The 22,233-nt window shown below is 41.2% G+C and overlaps 1 protein-coding gene across 2 annotated transcripts in view; it reads left to right on the top strand.

Moving 5' to 3' along the window:
• The first annotated feature begins 2,459 nt into the window (after window positions 1–2,459).
• The window catches only part of spop (speckle type BTB/POZ protein), a 130,066-nt gene continuing 110,292 nt past the window's right edge, over window positions 2,460–22,233 (top strand). Inside the window, exon 1 of one of the 2 annotated variants that reach the window (XM_084744330.1) lies at window positions 2,460–2,558. The gene's annotated coding sequence lies outside the window, so the exon portion shown is untranslated. Of the gene's footprint in view, window positions 2,559–12,614; window positions 12,781–22,233 lie in introns of those variants that run through there. The other variant, XM_084744328.1, reaches the window with a different exon arrangement.

The raw sequence follows: 22,233 nt of genomic DNA, 5'->3' as shown, positions 1-22,233 counted from the left end.
GAGAAGAAAACAATCCAGGTGTCATAACAACTTTTCTTCTTCTTCCCTTTATTCAATTGCCAGATTCCTCTTCATTTTTTTGTTTATCTTTCTAATTTGCTTTGCCTTAAACTAAATATCCCACCAGACAACCTTTTGGATGAGCATCACAGCAGATTCACGGTGTATCCCAAGTGCTTTTGTTGAAGTTGGATGAATGTGATTTAAATCTTCAAAAGAGAAAATCATATTACGATACTCTTATAACACTGTGAAATTGCCAAGGTACCCTACATGGGCAGCTACCCACATGTGCAACGCTGCCTACTTACATCTGCAACATAAACAAGGCTGCACACCATTCTTTTCACAGCCAATTTGAACGCTGGCATCAAGATCATAATCATATTATAGCGCATCTTTTCATGTCACATCATCAAACCAGTAAATCTTTACAGACATCTTTACAGCTCTTATAAGACGTCACACTATGATTTATGTTCTGCATTATTCTCTGTACATTTTTAATTGCTTGTTGCGTTATCTCCTCTATCCGCACATGTTGCTCACACATCCTGGTGTGATGTCCCACTTTCCTGGGGGCAGTGCTGTACAAAAAGCACATGTATGGCAAAGTTCCAGCATTTAATAGGGATTTCCAGGAAAAAAATCAAAAATGTATTTGTCTATTGACCATAATTCTGGGGATAAAGACAAACAATTACTGGTGACAAACAGTCAAATCTATCTTTGTGAGCTTGAAAACCTGTAATTCACCGAGCTGCAGCAATGATCACAGACTTATTCTGACTTTTAAATATGTTCTCAGCATTGATGCCTGGCTATATTTTGTCCTCCACTTGATCCTCGACTCTCAAACTGTGGTACGTGTCCCACTGGTGGCACGCGAGCTCCCTCTACTGTTATGTGGATGAATGTCTGAAATGAAATAAATTAATTAAAAACATAATATTATCAAAATACTACAAAATGTCAAATGAAATCATGAGATCACTGAAATGCAATGTAAATCATTTTTGTCTTTCCTGTACTTTTGTTTCAACATCAGCCTGTCCTGCACGATTACTGGCAGTTATGAACAAAACTGACATGGCAACATAGTTAGTGGAGGTCATACGAAGAGAGTGAAAATAAATGTTTGCAAAACACTGAAATAGAGCCTCCTTATGAAGAGAAGTGCAGATCAGGAGGAGAAGAAATCGAGCCGCCGTGTTAAACGTTTCACCAAACGTTCATCATTTACACATCATGTGCACATAGTTTCAACATCAGGACCATTCAAGCCTCATCATCAAGAAGTAAGCCTGACCTCACAGCTGCCTGGTCTTTCAGAGCGAGGATGGACTCTGGTGAAGAGAGTGGGTTTATGTCATTGATTGATTATTGATTGATTTGGACTGGACAAACATGGTGCTTCTTCCTACTCCTTTTTGAAAGGTTAATTTTATAATACTTTTTGGAGGGTCTGTTATTGCTTTTTAATGAAAGAACAGCTGAATATGTGACAGGAGAGGAGGTGAGAGAGGGGTGATGACATGCAGTAAAAGGCTGCTGGCTGGAATCGAACCCACGGCTGCAGCTGCAGTACATGGATCACAAACTGAGCTGCCAGGGCACCCTGTGAAATGTTCATTCATGTCTGCTCAAGTGCATTTAAAGTTATTGTTTTTTCAGTTCTTATTCTCTATTTTTGTTTTTAAAAATGTTCAAATAATAGATTGATTGTTTCTCTTCTTCATTTTTGCCATTTCACATTAATTCATTTTGCACACACATAATGCAATATAACTTTGTAACTTCAGCTTTCTGCATATATTTTTCTGCTCATTTGTATGTTTTTATCTGCATCTTCAGCAATTTTCTGGTAATTCATACTTCTCAAAAAAAAAGTTTTACTCCACTATATGTAGGTCACATTTTAGGTTATATTTCTCACATGGAGATCAGGACATTTTTACCTTATCTTACATGTTAATGGACTTTAGAGTAATCTACAAGGATTCAAAGAAAGAAAAAAGAATAAAATGCAATGAAAAGGGTACAAAAAAGGGTAACAAGAACAAGATGACAGGAGGTGATGATGAACAGCCTGTAAAGGTTGTATAACCCAGAAAAAAAAACAGTGTGTGGTGCATGAAACAACAGAAACAATGTGCTTTATAAAAACAGAATAAATCTGTGCAAAAGGTACTGAGGTAGACAAAGTGAGAAACAGTTGTGATAAAGACAGTATAAAACAATGAGCAGTATAAACAGTATAGAACAGTACCAGGGTCTGTAAAAAAGACAAACAAGGTGTGCATGTCTTCAATAAATTAAATTTAACTAAAACTAAACTGAGTCTGGGCACCACTGACGTTAATGGTTAAATATTAGTGCGGTTAAATGAAGAAAAGTCTTTATTTTCCAGTGAATCATCCCATGTGCCCCAAACCAAAACAATCCCAGCATGGCCAGACGCTTATTGGACGTCTGCAGACGTCACAGCCTAACCCGGAAGTGCACTGACAGCTGCTGTAAAAAATCCTTCATCCCTTTCGTGGAACAACGTAACAAAGGTGAGTTTTAAAGCGATATAATTTGTTCCTCCAACACGTGTCGCTCGTGTTTAGTGATATTTTGCCCGTGTGACGCAGGATCGTGGCGACTTTAACGCTAGAAGCACTTTTACAGGGCTGAAACATTAGCCGCTAGCTTGCTAATGTTAGCAGTTCAGTAACAGCTCAGGTTTGTGATGTCGAGCACGTGTTGAGGACTTTTCAGCTGCTTTTTTTCGTTTTCTGTCATACCGAGGTGTTTTTGGCTGGATTTGCTTCACAGCAAAAAATATTTGAGTGACAATTTCAACAGAGACATGCGAAATAATGAGCGCAGTTTAAAACCATGGGATGCTGCAGCCTCCGGCTCAGCCTGAGCATCCTGCCAAATAGTGAGCACGGTCTCCCTCCTTCTGTTGCATCTTCATGCGCAGTGCAGGACAGCTGCAAGATCCGACCTGCGACTGGAGGAACCAGCGGAGCTCAGAGGGTGAAGAGTCTGACAGACAGGCTACTGCAGTGCGGGCTGAGGTTCAGACATCACCCCTGTGAGACAGGTGACAGTGAAGTTTTCAAAGTAAAAGCAGTTTAAAGCCACAGAGAAAATGAGTCATGTACTTTTGAAAAATCTCAAAAGAACATTTACGTTTCATCAAGAATTTACCCACATTTAAAATGGATTTTGATCAATTGTAGTGTGCAGAACATATAGAACATACTTATTTAAAAAACTAAATTAATTACCAGGGTTGTCAGTGACTGAATACAAATTTTGTGGATCAGTTGTCTAAGAAACCCTGTATGCCTGTTACACTTTTCATCACAAAATCAGATAATAGGAGTGTAATGATCCAACCTATTCTAGAGTATTGATCCAAGGACTGGACTCCGTTTACCCCAAATTTAAAATCTGTAACATAATGTCAGGGATTAACAATCCCTTTAGTTTTATATTGAAAACCTCTGAAAGATTTTAGATGGCATCAGTGTATTAATTATGATATTAAACACATTTAAATATCAGATAACATTCAGAGCACGTTCATAAAGATCATCTGTTCTTTATTTGATAATAGATCGATTCAACTTACTTGGTCAATCAAATTCTTAATGACAGATGAATTGATCATTTATTAATCATTATCAGTCCTAATACAAAACAAACTTGAGTTTTTCAAAGCGAGATAATTTCATGATGATTAAAATTTGAATTGGTGATACTAATTGGCTGGAAATTTCTCATCGTTTATCATGAAGTTGGTGACAGTAGTAGCCACGTTAGCTGCACAGCGTGCTAATACCAAGATCAACAGGTTAACATAAAGAAAATAAACACTAAAGCAACATAAAAAAAACATGGAAAAACGTACAGCCTCTAAGTTTGAAGTCTGGTCAGAGACAGCTGGTATCGATCTGTCTACTCTCAAATTGAATTTTTAAAGCAATGATTCATTCATTTAACAGGAATTGAAGTAATGAAAAAAGAAAAACATGAACATAATGGTTCTTGTGATCCTCTGCTGTTGGCTTGTCAATAGCGCAGCGGGCTATTTCCAAAATTGCGGTTATTGCGACAGCGCTAGGTTCTATTTCCAGCAGTATTTTATTATAAGTGCATGTTAAGAATTCAGTTGCTTTGTCCCCCAGTGTTTTCTGCTCAGCTTTGCAGGGATTGTCTGCATGTGCAGGGAGGTGTGTGGGACTTCAGAAATGCTCTGAATGGAAGTCTTGTTTGATTCATAACAGTCTACAGGTGTATTTCAATTTCAAAGATTACTCGCTGACTGGATTCTTCTCATTTTAACGTTTTTCTCATTCTGTCACACAGATTCTCTGCATAGCTGGTGGTAAAAGAGGGAGACTTTATGTACAATTTCATGACTTAAATTGGTGCTACAACTCTTCTATTGCTTAAAAATCCAACAAAAATTATCCTGCAATCAGCACAGAAAAAGATCTAATATAGGGCATCATATTGATAATATATCAATATCATAAAAGACTAGATATTTTCTTCTTTCCTGCTTGTAAAGGCTGCATTGCATTAATGTGATGTAATTTTCTAAACTCACCAGACCGTACCAGCTGTTCTATTATTTGTCTTTACCAACAAGTTGGGCTCAGGGATGAGAGGAGTAACATCAAATAAATTTAACCGGGAGAAAAAGGAAGGAAGGAAAATGTGTCAAATTAAGTTAAAAAATTCAATTAACATAAGGGTTAACTTAACCTACTAAATTAAACACACGCACACATAAAAGACAACAAGTGTCCATGCTAGCCAGGGAGGCTAACAAGAACACAAGCACAGAAAACAACGAGTGTCTTTGCTAGCTGGCAGGACTAGCAAAGCACATGAGGACACCCAAACGAGTGTCCTTGCCAACCATGGAGGTAAACAAGACACATGAAACACAAAGACAAGAGACTTCACTAGCTGAGAGCGCTCGCAAAGCACTTATCAACCACCACGAGTAGACTAACCTGCTGCTGCAGGTTTAGCCTACAGACTGGCAGACAGTAGTCTGCTGAATGGCCCTCTGGCCCTGACGGGCTGCACTCTGCAGGTTTTTAAGCACCAGGTCCTGATTGCAGAGCAGCTGCACCTGATGCCAATCACTGCAAACTGCAAGGGGGGAAGGGGGGGCAGAACCTGGGCACAGGAGAGCACAGCACCACACAGACACTGTGGCACGTAACAGCACTCAGTCATTATATCCACTTTACTGATCAGTAATTTCTGTAGGACAGGCATGTCCAAACTGTTCCATAAAAGGCCGAGTGGCTGAAGGTTTTTGATCCAGCCAGTCTACAGCACACCTGATTCGACTAATCAGCTGTTTGAAGACTGACATCAGGTGATTAAATGAGTCGAGCCTGGTGTGCTCCGGCTTGGTAGGAATGAAAACCTGCAGCCACTCGGCCCTTTATGGAACAGTTTGGACATGCCTGCTGTAGGATGACTGCTTTGTAGGGGCGGGGGGCTGCAGGGAGGGGTTTGACCACTGCAGGGCTCCAGTCAGAGAACTGAGCTCTGCACACGAGTGTCTGACTTAATTATTCATAGCTAACGTAATTTTCTTTAGTCAGTCTTGTTTCTCATTTTCCCTTACTCTATTTATTATTTATCTTCTTATTATTACATCCGCTAGTCTAGGAATTAGAAACACTCGGAAAGCAGTTAAAATTGAGCACAATTTATTAACTGATAATGTTAAACACTGTCAGAAAAAATACTGTCAATATTAAGAACCATTTGATGCCGTTAATCACAGTCTACAATCACTAAATTGTATTTTAAATGCTGGTGGAAAGTGTGCCATTTTGCACTCTGTAGGGCTGCACCTAAAGGTTATTTTCATAGTCGACTAATCAGGTGATTACTTTTCTCGATTAATTGATTAGAAGCCGTTTGTTCTAAAATGTCAGAAAATGGTGGAAAATATTGGTCAGTGTTTCCCAAAGCCTAAGAAGACGTCCTCAACTGTATTGTTTTGTCCACAACTCAAAGATAATCAGTTTACTGTCAGAGAGGAGTAAATATATTCACATTTACAAAGCTAAAATCAGAGAATTTTGACTTTTTTTCCCCAAAAAAATACTCAAAATGATTAACTGATTGTCAAAATAGTTGGCGATTAATTTAACAATCGTGTAATAGTCGATTAATTGCTGCAGCTCTAGCGCCGTGCAAACATGACAACAACTGTGGTGAGTCATTGCTGCAGTCCAGTGGTTATGTATCTTTTATTCTGAAACAGAATAAGTGACACAACAGCGCAGACTAGTGGCGGGCAGCTGCATAACACCATAGAGGCAACAGTTAACTGGCATTGTATATCACTGTATTGATAAATCGTTTAACCGACTAGTAACGAGGCTGGAGACGTTTAGTCACATAGTCGACTAATTCTAATTCTACTTTATTGTGTAATTCTAACTAGCTTGGTTTTGTCTGTACTCCTGCTCTTTAATTGTTCTGTGTTGTATTCTCATTGCTGTTGCTGCTATGACACCTGAATTTCCCTCTGGGGATTAATAAAGGTTTGTCTTATATAGTTGGAAGACAGTTTAGTTACTTGTAAGAAGAAGAAGAAGGCATACTTTATTAATCCCCCAGGGGAAATTACATTTTCCACTCTGTTGTAATTTTTTTATACATACGCACACAAACAGGACCTTGTCCTTTTTATTTCTTTTTTTTTTTTTTTTTAGGATATTCTCATACGAAGACTGCTGCGGCTCGTTAATTAGTCTCTTGTCCTGTCTTTGATGAGGGGAAACAGAAAGTTTAAGGAAGTCAGCATCAATTTTGACCAGATAAAACAGGTTGGAAGTGAAGCAACTGTGTGAAACTTTGCTAAAATAGAGCCAAGGCGAGTGTTTTCTCAAACAAGTACAACATCATCATGAGGACATTGTCCGTGACCTCTGCACCACAGCGGCTGCAAAAACAAACACTTCTTCAAAATAAAAGCCTCTGAACATACACGTCTGTGCAAAGATTTCACAACAGGAAATGAAATATTACTCGGCTCCACCCGCGTTCCACCTCTTTGGTCATTTTTGGATTAGCTGGGAAGTAGGCGGAGTCAGGTGCTGCCAAGATGGTGACGGCCAGAGCAACCAGACTGTGAGCTTCATGCTGGCTCTTCAGGAACCTGTAGCTGACGTCACGGAGACTACGTCCATGTTTTATACAGTGTATGGCGTTGCTACAGGAGAATCAGTTAAAAATACTATAGTCTTTGATAACATAGACATTTTTAAAGATATAAATTACACCTGTGCTTTTCCTGCTGTGACAAGCCAACATGTTTGCTGTAAAAAAGGCCCACAGAGGACAATACAAGAACAATAAAACGCATATAAGCGTTAATTTGTGACAGTCAGAAATGTATGCAACTAATATTTACCATTTACAGTATATCATTATCATGCTATGTATGCTTCAGGGTATTTTTTTCTCTTCTGAGTAGCTGATTGTCATTTCATTGTCCCCGCCAGCCTTTCTTCTCTCAGCAGACTGAGCTACAGTCGAGTATTTTTATCTGTGCAAGAAAATGTTTTTCAAAGGCCATCTCAGAGCCATAAAAAAAAAAAAAAAAAAACTCTAATTCAGCCGCAGCATGTCAAGCATTGCATTTTAATAATTGTTAGCAGAATTTATTATTCCATTTAGTTTTACTCTTGGGCTGTTTGGTTTATGAAGAGCAAGTGACTTGGTTTTAAAATAGTTCAAACGACTCTCAGTTTTTAGTGGACAACAGAAAGTGAATTCTTATTCTGAGGCAAAGAGACCGCGTGCTCCTTAAAATAAAAATATCCAGTGGACATCTGGCAGTTGAGCGTTGGTGGCAAAAAAAATAAAAAATAACGGCAAGCCCTGATTGGTTGAATTGATAAACACGAAATTGTGGTTTTTGGAAGGGGAAAAGCCGATTTGGGTGAACCACCCAAATAAATTCTATATAAGAGGAACACGGATCCGCTTGCTGTTAACAAGATCAGTTTGGAGGGGACAGGCCAGATGCTCAGTTTCATATTGCTGAGCTGTACGCATCAAAAACAGTTATTAGACAGGTGGCCTTTCCTTAGACTTCCACCTGGCAGCTGGCAGATAGACACACTTTTTCTTTTGTTTATAGGGGTGTGTGTGTGTGTGTGTGTGTGTAAAGTGGAATGAGACCACTTGTCTTGATTTAGAAGTGCTTCTCTCGCCTGGCTGCTTGTATTCTTCTTAAACACTAGTCAAATTTAAACTCTCAAACTGATGTGTGTCGAGCTCTCCCTCTAGTCGACTGTGTCCGTTCAGCTCGCTGCTGTATATTAAACTATTCAACCACTCTGTCAGATGTTCTTTACACACAAGTGCCCAGCTGCCCGGAGCCCAAACCCCCCCCCCCACCCACCACTCCCACCTCTTCATACACTACAAGATGCAGCTATTTGGTTTATTTACGAGAGGTGCTTCTGTAACTGCTGGGAATAGGCCAAGAGCCAATCGAAACACACGGTGGAGACCAAGCTAATAGAATCTGACAGGAATGGAGTCATAGAGGCCGCTCAGGCATCGTAAAGCTGTCGCCGTTTAAGCCCCTAAATTTGTCGCTATTACCTGCTTGCTTCTCCCTTTACATGGCCAAAGAGTTGTGAGGAAAAGTGCAGCCAGGCGGCTGAGTTGGAGCAGGTGTTGTTACTCATTTCTAACCCTATTTCAACAACATCAGATAAGTGCGGGCAGGTTGGCGTGCACGCTCGCACTCATTCTTGTGTTTTCAGCATCTAATGCATGTAAGGACTGTCCTTTCAGTGATCACAGCAACATTTGTCAGCCGTTTATTTTAGCACCTAAATCGGCCCGTTGTGGACAAAATTCTGTCGACCCAAACGCGATCCTCATTTGCATATTTCAGCCTGAACCCGATTACAACTCGATATTTTTCTGAACAAGCTTCCCTCCATGCACCAAACAGCAGGAGTTTTCAGTGACAGGGACACACATGCAGGGTATTGGAACTGACAATGACTAAACTGGGGAGAAAAATGAAAATAAATAAATAAATATTGTACAGTCCGAACCCGATGTGATCCTGTGAAATATGTGAGAAATAAGGCCTGACCTGAACCCATCAAACCAGAAAGCTTTGACCAGAATCAGTCCTATACAAATGCCGTTTAAATAATTAATTTATAGCAATTAGAGATGCACCGATTGCAATTTTCATGGCCTAATCTGATTTTTTAAGGCTGGTGGTGGGATGGGATGGTGGGAGTTATTACATTGTGACAAATCAAAGGCCCTGATTGAATGATGGCTATTTTTTTACCCAATGCAGACTGTTTTCTCCATTTAATGATTATAAATCAATGAGTGGGTTTGTCTGTAAAATGTCAGAATATGGTGAAAAATGGTGATCACTGTTTTCCAAAACCCAAAATAACATCTTCAAGTGTCTTTTATGTCCAAAACACAAATATATTCAGTTTACTCTCATAAGAAGCCAGAAATTATTCAAGTTTGTGAAGCTGAAATCAGAGAAATTGGACATTCATCAAAATAGTTGGCAATTAATTTAATAATCAATTAATAATTGATTAATTGTAGCAGCTTATTAGTTGGCTAATTGTTGTCTCTGTTGGTTAGGTTGAGGCTGTTTGGCCTGAGTATGAATACAGGTGTGTGTGAGACTTTGGATTGTGCCTTGGGCACAAAAACTTTGAAAACCACTGATTTAGAGCGATAAACATGTTTCTGCACGACACCGCTGCTCATCGTCACTTTCTCTGCAGCCAACTAGCCATGTCTTTTAATTGCTTGCTCTCCTTTTTCTTATTTGGCTGTGTGCTTTTGGGAAATTGCTTTGGAGATGGCTCTGCAGGGGAAGATGTCAAGATGTGTGAGTCTTAGGTTGTCATCGTGTGAAATGCTTCAGCAGTTAGTGCATCACACACACACACACACACACACACACGAGTGAGAAGAAAGTCATTGGGAATCAGTCACTTGTCCGAAATCCATTGTAGAATGGACTTTGACTGAGTTTTTCTCCACTAATGAGCTTGATTAAGAGAATATATGTAAATTCTCCTTGAATTGGGCTCGTCACTCCGGCCAGTCTGCCTCCTGAGCTGTGGCGATGGATCAAGTCCAGAAAGTGTTGGCTGACGGCATCACAGCCGACAGCTTCGGCGTTTCTGTTTCTGGCTTTGTGAGGGGAAGTAAGTTCATAATTTGGACCTGATTTTAAAAACAAAATATGAGGATGTGAGATTTTTGTTTTAAGCTGACTTCCACTTTAAGGGTCAAATCAAATTAGAGTATATCATATTTAAACTACTCATTCGATCGACTTCCCACTGTTAGCTTAATGCTTATTTAATTGCCTTAAAAACATGAGTGGTTAAGCTCTTGACGTAAGCAGTGACAGTTTGTGATGTAAAATACGAGCTTTAAATTTAGCTAATGTGGGTTGAATGCCCTCTGAGGACTGAAAATATGATCCACGTCTTGTAATACCATGTGACGAGAATGTTGTAAAAGAATGTTGTAATTCTGCTTCCAGGAATGTGTCTGTGTGCAGACCTACTAAGACATAATTGATATAGGCAGAGGCCCACTCAAAAATGTCTCTGATTGGGCCTTTTACAGATGCAGCATGAGAAGAAGCTCATTTCTCACATTGCCGATCGCTTGTGAGGGAAGGCAACAAGTATTGAATTAGTTTGCATGAGAGGAGGGAAATTGAAATATGGATTGGGGTCGCAAATGCCTGCCAGTGCTATTGGCTGTTTCGGATAGGGAGGATGAAATGTATTTTCTGTGTGTGTGTGTGTGTCAGTGTGTGACTGATGCAGACAGTGCCGGCATTGAATGGTTTTCCACCTTTCCTATTTTCCAATAACAACTTGGGAGCAGGACTGACACAGATGAAGTGAATGTTTTAAGAGGGAAAGTAATCTTAAAGACAAGCCAAGCCATTCCTCACTCTAATACGCAGCCTCATCCTCGGCTTCTCCTACATCACTGCTTCTGTCATGGAGCCAGACACGAGCCAGCTCTCTTGCCATCTGCCATTTAGATGTATTTAAATCATGCATGCACGCTGAGTTTGGACCTGTGATTTGAACTGGTCAGGTCCCTGGTCTGTGCCAGGCTGCTCTGCCCAACTCGTGACCCAGCGAAGCCATCTGAATATGAATTAATGACAACACAGTTGGTTAAAAGTGTCACTGCCCAAAAGTCAGATCCAATTTTGCTGATATTATCTGGCATTTAAGGCTGGAAAATGGTGACCCATCCTAATGGTTTGATTACCAGTTCCAGCTCTGTCACGGCTGAAATATTGTCTGATTTGGCATTTGAGAAGGAGGTAATTTTTTTGGTAAAATGTTGAAGGCGGTGGGAATAATGTATTATTCCTAACAGTCTGACAAAGTGTTGAGGGCGCTGATGGAAGCTACAGTGTGTTCAGGTTTAGAGTAGGGCTGCACAGTATGGTAAAAAAGTCATATTATGATTATTTTGACTGAAATTACGATTGCAGTATGAGATAATGTTAGTGAGAATGATCATTTTTGCAATTTTTGCTAAAAAAAAAAAAAAAGACTATTGAAGTTGTGATGCGCTGCAGTACTTCATTAAAATTATTTTTTTTTCTCTTTTATCAAAAAACTGCAGGGCTCTTTGTAGGTGGATATTGCTTTTGGCAATCTTGCAAATTCAGTAATATTGCAATTAATTGTGCAGCTCCAGTTTAGATGTTAAATGACATCAGTAATAATAATGTACATTTGGATTTAACAGAACTTAATCACTCATACATGTAGATTAGTGGTAGCATACTGTGATTGTTGACATGAAATATTTCCTTCAATTGTTGTTTTATCTTTGCAGACAATGTGGCCTTCTGAGTTATTAATGTACTTTTTGATAATAATAATAATTTTAATGGAAGTGAAGCAATTAGTTGATTAACTGACTAGCCTTTAAAAAATGAAGGGACAATAATTTACATAATTGTGTATTTGTTTTGAAAGAAAGAAATATCCATAAATGGGATGGTTTTAGATTTTGGACCAGTGGACGGACAAAAAAAAAGGCATTTTGAAATTTTTAACTTGGACTATTGAGATGATTGCATCTTTAGATAATTAGCTAACTTTAAAGCTACAACAAGGAATTTCGCATTTTCCTGATTTTGGAGGCTCCTGTGGACAAAAGAGGTAGTTTTTCTACCATATCCACCACAAAATATGATGTCAAAAAACACTAATCTACATTAAAAAAAATCTCCTTAATTAAAGGAAGAAGCTGTTCAAAGACCTGGGAGCAGCTGGAGAGTGATATTACTCTGAGGACTGCACTGAGCTGCTTATGTATCGTGGACGTGGACACGCGCTGGACGCTGCAAGTAGGTGGCGAAGGAGAGAAAACAAACTGGAAAAGTCACTGATTGTCCTTTTGATTTCACTTACTGAAATTTGATTGATCTAAATTGTGACTCTCTTGATTTAAGAGTGATTTAAATGTCAGACTTAAAATAAATGGAAACTGGTTGCATTTGACAGATATTTGAAGAACTACACTGAAAGACACTGCTGCAGTTGCTTTTATGATTCATGCCACCGCAAATGGATGAAACTTCTCTGGTTGGAGGACCTTGACCCAAACCAATTGAAACAAAGCCACGAGAAGCCACTTGCGAGGGATTTGAATGGTCTAAGATGATCAAGTTCACAGGTAAGGACCACTTCACCCTCCTCACCTCCAGCAGAAAACACTCCTGTTTCCTGTTAACAGAGAGTGAGTTGCATGCCAACGCTCAGGGACTGGAAAAGAAAGAGGACAGGAGGAGGGGGAGGTAGAGTATGAATCGTGGCTGTGCAATCGATAGTTCATACCGTTCTGAAATTGAAGGTTTTTTTTTTTTGTGTGGGTCAGAAACCGCGTGTAGAAGGCGGAATATGAAATAGCTTTGGTGGAGGCCCCTGATGTAAGCAGCAGTATTGATTTCCAGAGACGTGGTCCAATTATGGTAGCTCGCATTTTTGTCAGTGGCCTTTCAAGGACCGGAGCGACTCTGGTGGGGCAGAATTTTGGGCATCGCCTGACTATGCCTCGCATCTTCCTCCCCGAGTGGCCCGCTGTTCCTGTCACCAAAGCCACAGAGAAAAAGTCAAGGAAATAGAGTCTGCTGTTTCTACAGTTTCCAGAGTCTCTCTGAGGACACAGCTGCAGGATGGGAGATTTCCCCTGTTGGCAGTTCCTGTTAAGAGATTCACTGGCATTACAACATAAAGAGAAAATAATCCTCTCTCTATGTGTGGTAGTATGTGTCCGCATGCGTGTCTGTTGGCAAGTGGCTCAGAGAGAAAGAGTGAGTGGACTGACAGAATCAGTGTCTGAGCACGAGACGGCCTGGCTTTGTACACGCGTATGGGCGGGTGTGTTTTGTTCCTGAACAAGGGCGGGAGGTTTGCGTGAAAAGTCTGCACGGCCGCAGCTTGCATTGAGGTGTATTCACACATATCCCCTACAGTTTAGCAGTTATTGTGAGCAGCCAAACATTAGCAGAGAAATTGCAGCTGTTTTAAAGCTTTTATTGCTGGAGGATTTGCAGGGTAAAATGGTCTGTAATTCCCGTCCTGTGCTCCCGCTGTGCTGTCCCTGCTGCTGACGCTGCTTTCATACTGCCCTAGTCTGGCTTCATAAGGAAAAGCGACAGGAGGGTATCAGCTCCCGGAACAATATAGGACACCCCCCCCTCCTCCACTCTTGAGATTCAAAAAAAAGTTTGCTGGCAATGAAAAGAAGGCTTTGCCTCTTACTCTGTCTCTCTTCCCCTTTGCTTCTTCTACAGTCGCCATGTGTCCCATCTCTTCTTCCCCTCAACTCTCCTTCTCTCTCCAAGTAACGGGAGTCTCATGCAATATGCTGTGTTTCCCCACTTGAGTGTTAATGAGGCAGATGAATATTCATGAAGAGGAGGCTGACATCGCTGTGTGGCGATTGTGCAGAGGATGTTTGTGTGCACAGGCGCTGTGGTGGCCACATTTCTGAGGGATCTGTTGTTCGGCGGGGAGACATCAGGGGACTCTGGGCTTCTCTGCTAATGATGCAAATGTGCGTCCCTGAGTTTTGTTTTGGTCGGTGATTGTGGGTGACCCCTTCCCAAGGCCCTTTCTTCTCTCCCTGGTGGCTGCTGGCGGAGCTTAAGTTTAGCCTCCAGCTGCCGGTGGAGGACAGCCAGGGAGCGCGAGACTGAGGAGGAGAGCTACCTCTCAGTCCGCTGCCTACACTCCTCTTCCTCCTCCACCTCCCTGTGCTTCTGGCTTGTGACAAACAGATGCCATTGGCTGCCTCTCCAGGGATCATCTCCTGCCTTTTATTATACCTCCCTATTTCTTGCTACCGCTCTTCATCTTTTCATTTTCTGTGTCTCCTGCATTTTCTTTCTTGGAACATATTGTGCTGTGATGTCTGCAGCCGCCAGCACTCCGTTTTTGAAGGACATATGAGGAAGCATGCGGCCCATTTTAGCAGCAAAAGGCTGCGTGAGGCGTGCTCGTCATGTCTCATGCGTTGCCATTTCCTCCTGTGCACTCTATCCCCTCCCCGCCACACTTTTTTCATTGTCAGCTTTGTTCTGCTCTTCAGATTCGCTTCCAACAGTCCCTATAGTAATCTCTCACGTTCTCTCTCCTCTCTTTCCACTTTGCTCGGCAGCCCCTCATTTGCATTTTCTCACATACTCGTCATCCTCTTCTCTTCATACTGTCTCCAGCCCGCGGCTTTTGCTGCTCCCCTTTCCCCTTCTTATTTGCCATTACTCCCTTTCTCTCCGTCTCAGCCTCCCTCTTTCCTCCCTTGCTCCTCTGTAAGATATCCGACCCCTGCAGTGTACCTGAAGGAGCTCCTATGGTTCTGTTAAACATCTGTAAAGTCTTTGATCTCCCACCAGCCATTTTCGACATGAGGTGAAGTGTGTTTATGTCTGCGGCACGAAGAGGAAATGTGTGTTTGTCTGTCTGTCTCATGCTGTTTGTACTCAGCAACCTTTAATTTGGGAAAGGTGAGTCTGTTGGTGCTGCAGAGGAGGGCAGCAAGTCTGACTGCATCCTTTTATGTCTACTGTTCGGTGACATAATAGAGGCCTTCCTGCTCCTCGGTGCTCTCGGCCTCCCTGTGTTCATGAAAACGGCCACGCTGCCACTTAATATTGTCAGTTCCAGTCTAACGGGCGTCCATGCTGATTCTCATGAACACACACATCCTTCCTGCAGTTGGGGAAAGGGTGGAGGCCGGCCAATTTATCAGCACTGTGACTGTAAGGCTACAGGGAGCCCTCCGTCTTCATCAGTTCACTCAGCAGATAGGCACACCCCAGTCACCGCCGCTAGACTTACCTCGTGTGTCTCCATTACACGTTAATAACAAAGCTGTGAGGTTGACGAGAATTGGCGCTCCATGTTAGGTTACGAAACAGGTCTGCTCAAATCACAGGTTAAAAATGTTAGACATTTATTTCAGGTAGACCATGAAGTGTTTCCCACTGGTTGGCAGTTTGTTACAATGAACCGCTGGCAGGTTATTATAGCAGTCACTTTATTATAAACTAATGAGGATAACATTAGCGAAAGTCTAACTGCAATATTAGCTGACTGCTCTGCTTCATTTTGATTATTGCAAGTGAGAAGCAAATATACAGCTAATAACGAATAGATTAACTTGGGTACATCTTGTACAGGCTGCATTTATTTTAGTTTGCTGCCTTCTGTTTATATTACTTTCATTTTCGTGCATGTTACACAGAGAAATAGATCAACATGTTTATAGATGTTTTATATGGCACCGGTTCCTACACTCTGAGCTGGTCCTACTGGTCTTACTGGACCAAGTCACAGCTCAGATTACAGTGCTTCATTCTGGGGCCTGAAGGGCTGACGGTGTTGAAATAGCTGACCTCTGGTTAGGGCTGCACAATTAATCGAAATTTTATCAAAATCACAATATGGTTTTCTGCAATTTTCAAATCGCAGGAGGTGCAATATTTGTTAAAGGCTAATAACTGACTGATTTATCGACTGTGAAAATTATCACTAGTTGCAGCCCTGGGTGTGACGTTACAGATCACCAAGTGCAAGGAGCAAAGATATAAAACAATAGATGTGATACTCGTCTGTGCACCAGTATCATTTCCATTAGGGGTTTAAGAAAATATTAGTACATTTTAGTATCATTATATGTTTTGAGATACTGCATCGATTCTCAAAATCACTGTATGGTGATGTTGTGGTACATGCAAAGATTTGTGGCAGTGTTTTATTTTGTGTTAAAGCCCCACCTGCTAGATCATTACTGTTCTGACTGACAGTTTTGCTAAAATAAAAAAATGAAAATATGACCTAGCTTACAATATCGTTATATATTGCAATATACTGAATCATAGCGCCTGCATTGTGATCTGTATCTTATCACCACATGCAGTCTTTGCTTGGTTCTGTAGGTGCTATAGTTTTATCTTTGCTAGTTTGCTGTCATTTATTGTCATCATCTATCTGTTGATTATTTTCTACAGAAAAAAAACATCAGAAAATAGTGAAAAATGGCAAACTTAATTTCCTAAAGCCTTGGTTGGTGGATTTAGGTGACTTGTTTTATTTGACTCACAGTCCAAAACCCAGAGATTTTTAATATTCGCTGATATTTACAGAGAAAATCAGCAAATCCTCACAGTTGAGATGCTGGAACTGGTAATTTCTTGGCAACTAAATAAGTTGCTGATTAATTTTCTGTCATCGTTTCAGATTTATTTCAGTGTTCAACGGCATCTAGTCTTTGCGTCTTAAAACTGGTCTAGCCAAATTAAACATCAAGCCGGAACGTCTCAGAACATCACATCAGTTGTAAATGAAATTTGAATAAAATCACATGCAAGTTAAATCAACGCTGGTCACATTTGTTACGGTTACTGGACTGGACAAAGTTACCGCCTGTGTTAAGTTGTAATGCTGTTTGAACCTTGGGTGCATCCTGCTGTTTCTGTCCTGCGTTGTGATATCTCAGGGCCGTCCTGCAAACAGTGAAGGATGTTTGTCGTCTTCTTCCCATCCTCCGCCTCCCCGCCGTCCTTGGCCCACGTGCCCCGTCACTTTCCTCGGCCCCGTCGCTGATCAAAGCCCCCTTTGAGGGGGCCGAGTGGGTCCGGGGCTGATAGCAATTTGATGATATGTGTCTTCAGAATCTTCACTTCTGGTGTGATTAGACGGCGTGTGACAGGTGGCGTCAGCCCCATCAGCTCACATTAAGCCGCAGCGCCGTGCTGCCACCACCGCTGCCATTTTTATCCTTTAATGTTGCACCTTTCTCACCAGCCGAATCAATTATCAGTGATTATGTTAGTGTCAAAGTCTTTAGCGCCGGGCTGAGCCCCACTGCTGCCTCCTCCTCCCCCTCCTCCTCCTCTTCGTCGCTGTGTGGCCCAGAGGCCCAGCTGAAGCCACACGACGCTGATCCCCAGTCAAAGCACTGCTGCTGCAGAGGGACAGCTTTACAGACAGCTCTAAGTTTAACCTTCCTCCTCAACAGTGGTGTGACAACGCAAGGAGAGTTTATTATGCCTGACAAAACTCCCCCATGTAAGTTCTCCTCAGCGAGAAAGCTGCATAGCGATTAGCCCTATCATGTTCAATTGTGGATGTAGCTGTCAGCGCTGGCTTGGTGGTCCTGTTGTGTCCTTGAATTGAACATGGTGGTACAGTGCTTGAGAGGGCCATGTTGTATAAGTAATAAGAGTTCACAGAGCCCTCGCTGCACCACGCTTGTGTTCGCTGCTAAAAGGAGAATTTTCTATGCAAAATCTCTCCTCCACACTTTCCCATGTATCCCGTCTCTTTCCTCAGATGTACACACTTGGCCTTGGATTTACTGGCGCTGCACTCTGAGTGTGTGTGTGTGTGTGTATGTGTGTGTGTGGATTATTGCCACTGCAACACACAGGGGCAGTGAGGCGTCTCGTTAAAAACCCCTCTCGGCTGCAAGGTCACGGCTCTGGCTTTTCCACCTTTGCGAGTGTCAATGCTCTGTCACACACACGTTTACACACTTTCTAGAGTCTTTTAATATCACAAAGCAAATTTAGGCTATAACACTAACACACGCACACACACACATGCACATACACACACACACATTTAGGATATAACACTAGCGCACACACTTTAACATGTGAACTAGCAACTGTTTGCTTGGGGTGTCTTTACAAGCGCATAAGCAAAAATCACCTGCCCCGTCATGTTCCCCACTTCCTTTTTAAGCCTACAGATTTTAACAGCAGCTTTTTTCATTTTAATTAATTTAACAAAGGACATGTGATCATTTAATATTAGGTATCTAGTGATACAGAGTCTTAAGGATTAGAATAATGACGCTTTTATTGTCATTCCAGAACGTGGTAAACATGACAGAACGAAATGAGGTACCGGTGTAGGAGACAGCTTTAATAAAACTCCAAGGAACCAGAATAATGACACCATTAGAGTCAAACTTGTAATAAATATGTAAATACATGTATTAAAGTAGAAAAACAGAGAAACAGATTACAAGGTGCCATTTATTTTTTGCACCCAAGCACAATAAATAAATGATCTGATATGTTAATTGAATGTATAGGCTCTCTGCCACATTGAAATAACATGTTTATCATCTTGAATTATAGATGAAAGTTGAACCCTAACTCTAGAGAAAAGATGTATCACTCTGTTGGTTTTATTAGAACGACAGAAACACGTCTCCTCTCCGTGCTGTGTACAAATTATCTTTGGCCGAGTTCAGACAGACGCCGGCTTCCAGAGAGCACAACAGACACGTTCAGCCTTGGCCTGTCAGCGAGTTAGATTCAGAATTAACTAGCGACAACTGATGTGACAAAAGAGTAAAGAAAGGATCATTCGGTCAGGGTTATTGTCGCAGTTATCGATCCATTTAAATATGCCCAGATTGTCCTTGATACAGCTCAGGACGTTTCGATCTGTTCTGCAAGCTGGTGCCTCTGCTCAGTCAGAAATTATTTGTGAAGGAAAAGAAACCTCACTTTTTCAGATTCACATCCTTATTATGGCACTACTACAAGCAGTACCAAAGTGAAAGAACAACTGAAAAGAGTTTTTTCTATTTCACTCTGTTGTAATTTCCTGTATTTGGTCAGTTTTCACACTAGGAACAAACCAAGCCATGGTTCAGTTTGATCCGGACCAGAGTCCAGTGTTTTGGTCCAGACTGTTGTCCGGTGCATGTTTCACAGCTGTCATTTCGGTCTGGATCAAACTGGATCAAATCAGGTAGGTGCGACTGGTCAGTTGCAACGTAGCCCTTTCCTCCTGTAAGACCAGAACATGTCTTGTCCACAAGTCCACAGAAGAACAGCCTGTCATTGAGTGCCTAATATTAATAGTAGCCTAATATTGCTGTTTTACATAACTTCAGGCTACACCAAATATATGAAAAAGGTCTCTTTGAAGGCATTTATTATTTTTTTAATCTGAGAAAAACTGTAAAATTCCCCACTACTAGCTCTGAACTGTCCCTGAAACAAAGCTGCACACATTTAGGCTCTTCTATCTGATCTCTTTCCCTCCTGATTTTTTTCACTTCCATTCACTGAACCTCCCCTGAAACTATGTGGAGGCCACTTTGAAACCCTCTGTGTTAGCTTATCTTTGGTGCTAGCCTGGACAAACTTTTATTTCTGTGTTGCATTTCTCTGTAACAGTGTTACTTATAGCACTCTTTCTCAGCCCTGGATCTCAAACCATTTTATGATACCCCCAAAATATCTCTATTTAAATAATTACATTAATATTATAAATGTGCGACACCTGGTCAACTATGGCTTGAACTAACAACAACAACTATTAGTCGACAAAGTAAATCTTTGTTTGGGGACAGCCCTGCAGAGTACTGTCTCTTTAGCTGATTGTAGGGCTTCAATTACAAAATTATCTTCCAGGTAAACATCAATACTCATCATGTCAACATTTTAAGCCTTTCAGAATAATGTTTCTCACTTGCAGTGTTTGGAGGAAGTGAAGCCTAAGGTGTGCAAAGTCAGGAAGGCTGTACCTGTTATTTCAGTCTGTCAGATACATTTAATCAACAGGTTGGAGCAGCAGGTTGTGAACGTTAATGAGGACACAACTAAAAATAGTCAACACAACGTCTCAAAGTTGTAGTTACTTCAAATAATCTGCTAAGGGATTCAGTTCATTAAGCAGATTTGATATTCAGTTCAGGTTTGATAAAATATTGTAGAGTCTGGACTTTTTTACTATGAGGACACACTGTTGGAACACGTCCACAACGTGTCTTGGCATCGTCTCGCTGAAATAAACAAAAGATGTCATCTGGATGGCAGCGGATGTCGCTCCAAAACCTGTATGAACCTTTCAGCATAAATGGAGCCTTCACAGATGTTGGGTTTTTAAGTCAGTGCTGGTAACAATCTGGATGGTCCATTTCCTTCTTTAGCCCAGAGGACACAATGTCCATGATTTGTGAAAACAATCTGAAACGTGGACTCGTCAGACCACAGCAGACTTTTCCACTTTGCGTCAGTCCATCTCAGATGAGCTCTGGTCCAGAGAAGTCTGCAGTGTTTTTGGATGTTGTTGATATATGTCTTTCTCTTTGCATGGTAGAGTCTTAACTTACATTTGTAGATGCAGAGACAAACTGTGTTTACTGACAACGGTTTTCCAAAGTGTTCCTGAGCCCATGTAGTATCCTTAATACAATGATGAGGGTTTTTAATGCAGTTTTTAATGCATTGCTGCCTGAGGGGTCAAAGGTCACAGACATTCAGTGTTGGTTTTCAGTCTTGCTCCTTACGTGCAGAAATTTCTCTGGATTTCTGAATCTTTTAATAATATTATGGATTGTAGATGGTGAAATCTATAAATTCCTGCAGCAATTTAGTTGATCAGTTTGAACATTAGATATCTTGTATTTGTGCTGTATTGACTTGAACACGATGAAAAGGATTTGCAAATGACTGCATTCTGTTTTCATATATGTTTTACACAGCATCCCAACTTTTTTGGATTTGGGGTTTGAAAAATTAAGAAGCACCATTTTTAATGATAATTTGTTTATTAAGCAGAAACCTTTGCTTGTTTCTCTGATAAGGATTTTTTGACAGTTTTGTTGACATCTGATAGATCAAGAGGATCAATAGATTGACTGAAAAACGTGAAAATAGTTTTGACAAAGTTGTTCTCTGTTCGATCGAAACGTTGCTTCATTAAAATTGCTGGGAGCTACCGAGGCAGTGTGTGGATCCTGTTTCTGTTTTTTTTTTCCTTCGGTTTGCTTTTTTTTTGATCCAGCGCCTGTAAAATCCTTTTGAATTGTGTGCCCCACAGCTTTTTCTAACTGAAAAATAACCATTCGATGAATCAACGATGAAAAAAATTGATCATAATGACGAATGAATTCCCGTCCTCCACCAAAGGCAGCTGTGTACAGGAGATGAAAGCTGCAGCGTAGCTCATGTCTTTCCATTAGCGGAGCTCTCGGTGGAAATAAATCATGGGTCAGGTTTGGAGTTGCCAGTTAGGATTAGAGTTTTTAAATTCAGCTGCTGTGCTTCTTTGCTTGACAAGCCCCCGCTGTTGACAGGGGTTTTTAGGCTTTTAAGATCTAATGTGTCCGCCTGCTATCTAAGATTGTTTCTTTGACTCGCTCTCGACCCTCCCTGCCTCTCCGCCTGCCCATCCTCTCCTTCTATATGTTATCCAGTGTTGAGTAGGGGGTAAGGAAAGATAGTAATCTGCTGTAGCCTTGGCACTCTCTCGCACTCTGGTCTCATTGAAGAAGATTGATGGCCCTCTTTCTGGAATGGCTGTTGTTTTGGATGGAGAGAGAAAAAGATGGAGGCAGAGAAGTGGATTTAGAATGAAAAACTGAGCGAGGGAGGCGGAGGGAGGGCAGGTGGTAGTGAAGGTGGGGGGGGGGGTATAAGAAATGGAGGGAGGGTGAATGATAGTTGTAAAAAGATGGAGAAATGGAAAAGGAAATGTCACAGTGGAGGAGGTTGAGAGTGAGAGCTCATTAAATTTAGTTTGTATTTTATTGAGTGAGAGTGTGCATCCACCTGTGATTGGCTTCAGATTCGCACATCATTCTTTTCTCTGATGC

This window comes from Lutjanus erythropterus, chromosome 19 (genome assembly GCF_056507025.1).
Source record: "Lutjanus erythropterus isolate fLutEry1 chromosome 19, fLutEry1.hap2, whole genome shotgun sequence".
In the NCBI taxonomy this organism is placed as follows: Eukaryota; Metazoa; Chordata; class Actinopteri; order Lutjaniformes; family Lutjanidae; genus Lutjanus; species Lutjanus erythropterus.
The sequence above is the reverse complement of the archived record's forward strand: the minus strand, read 5'-3'. Positions and strand labels throughout refer to the sequence as shown.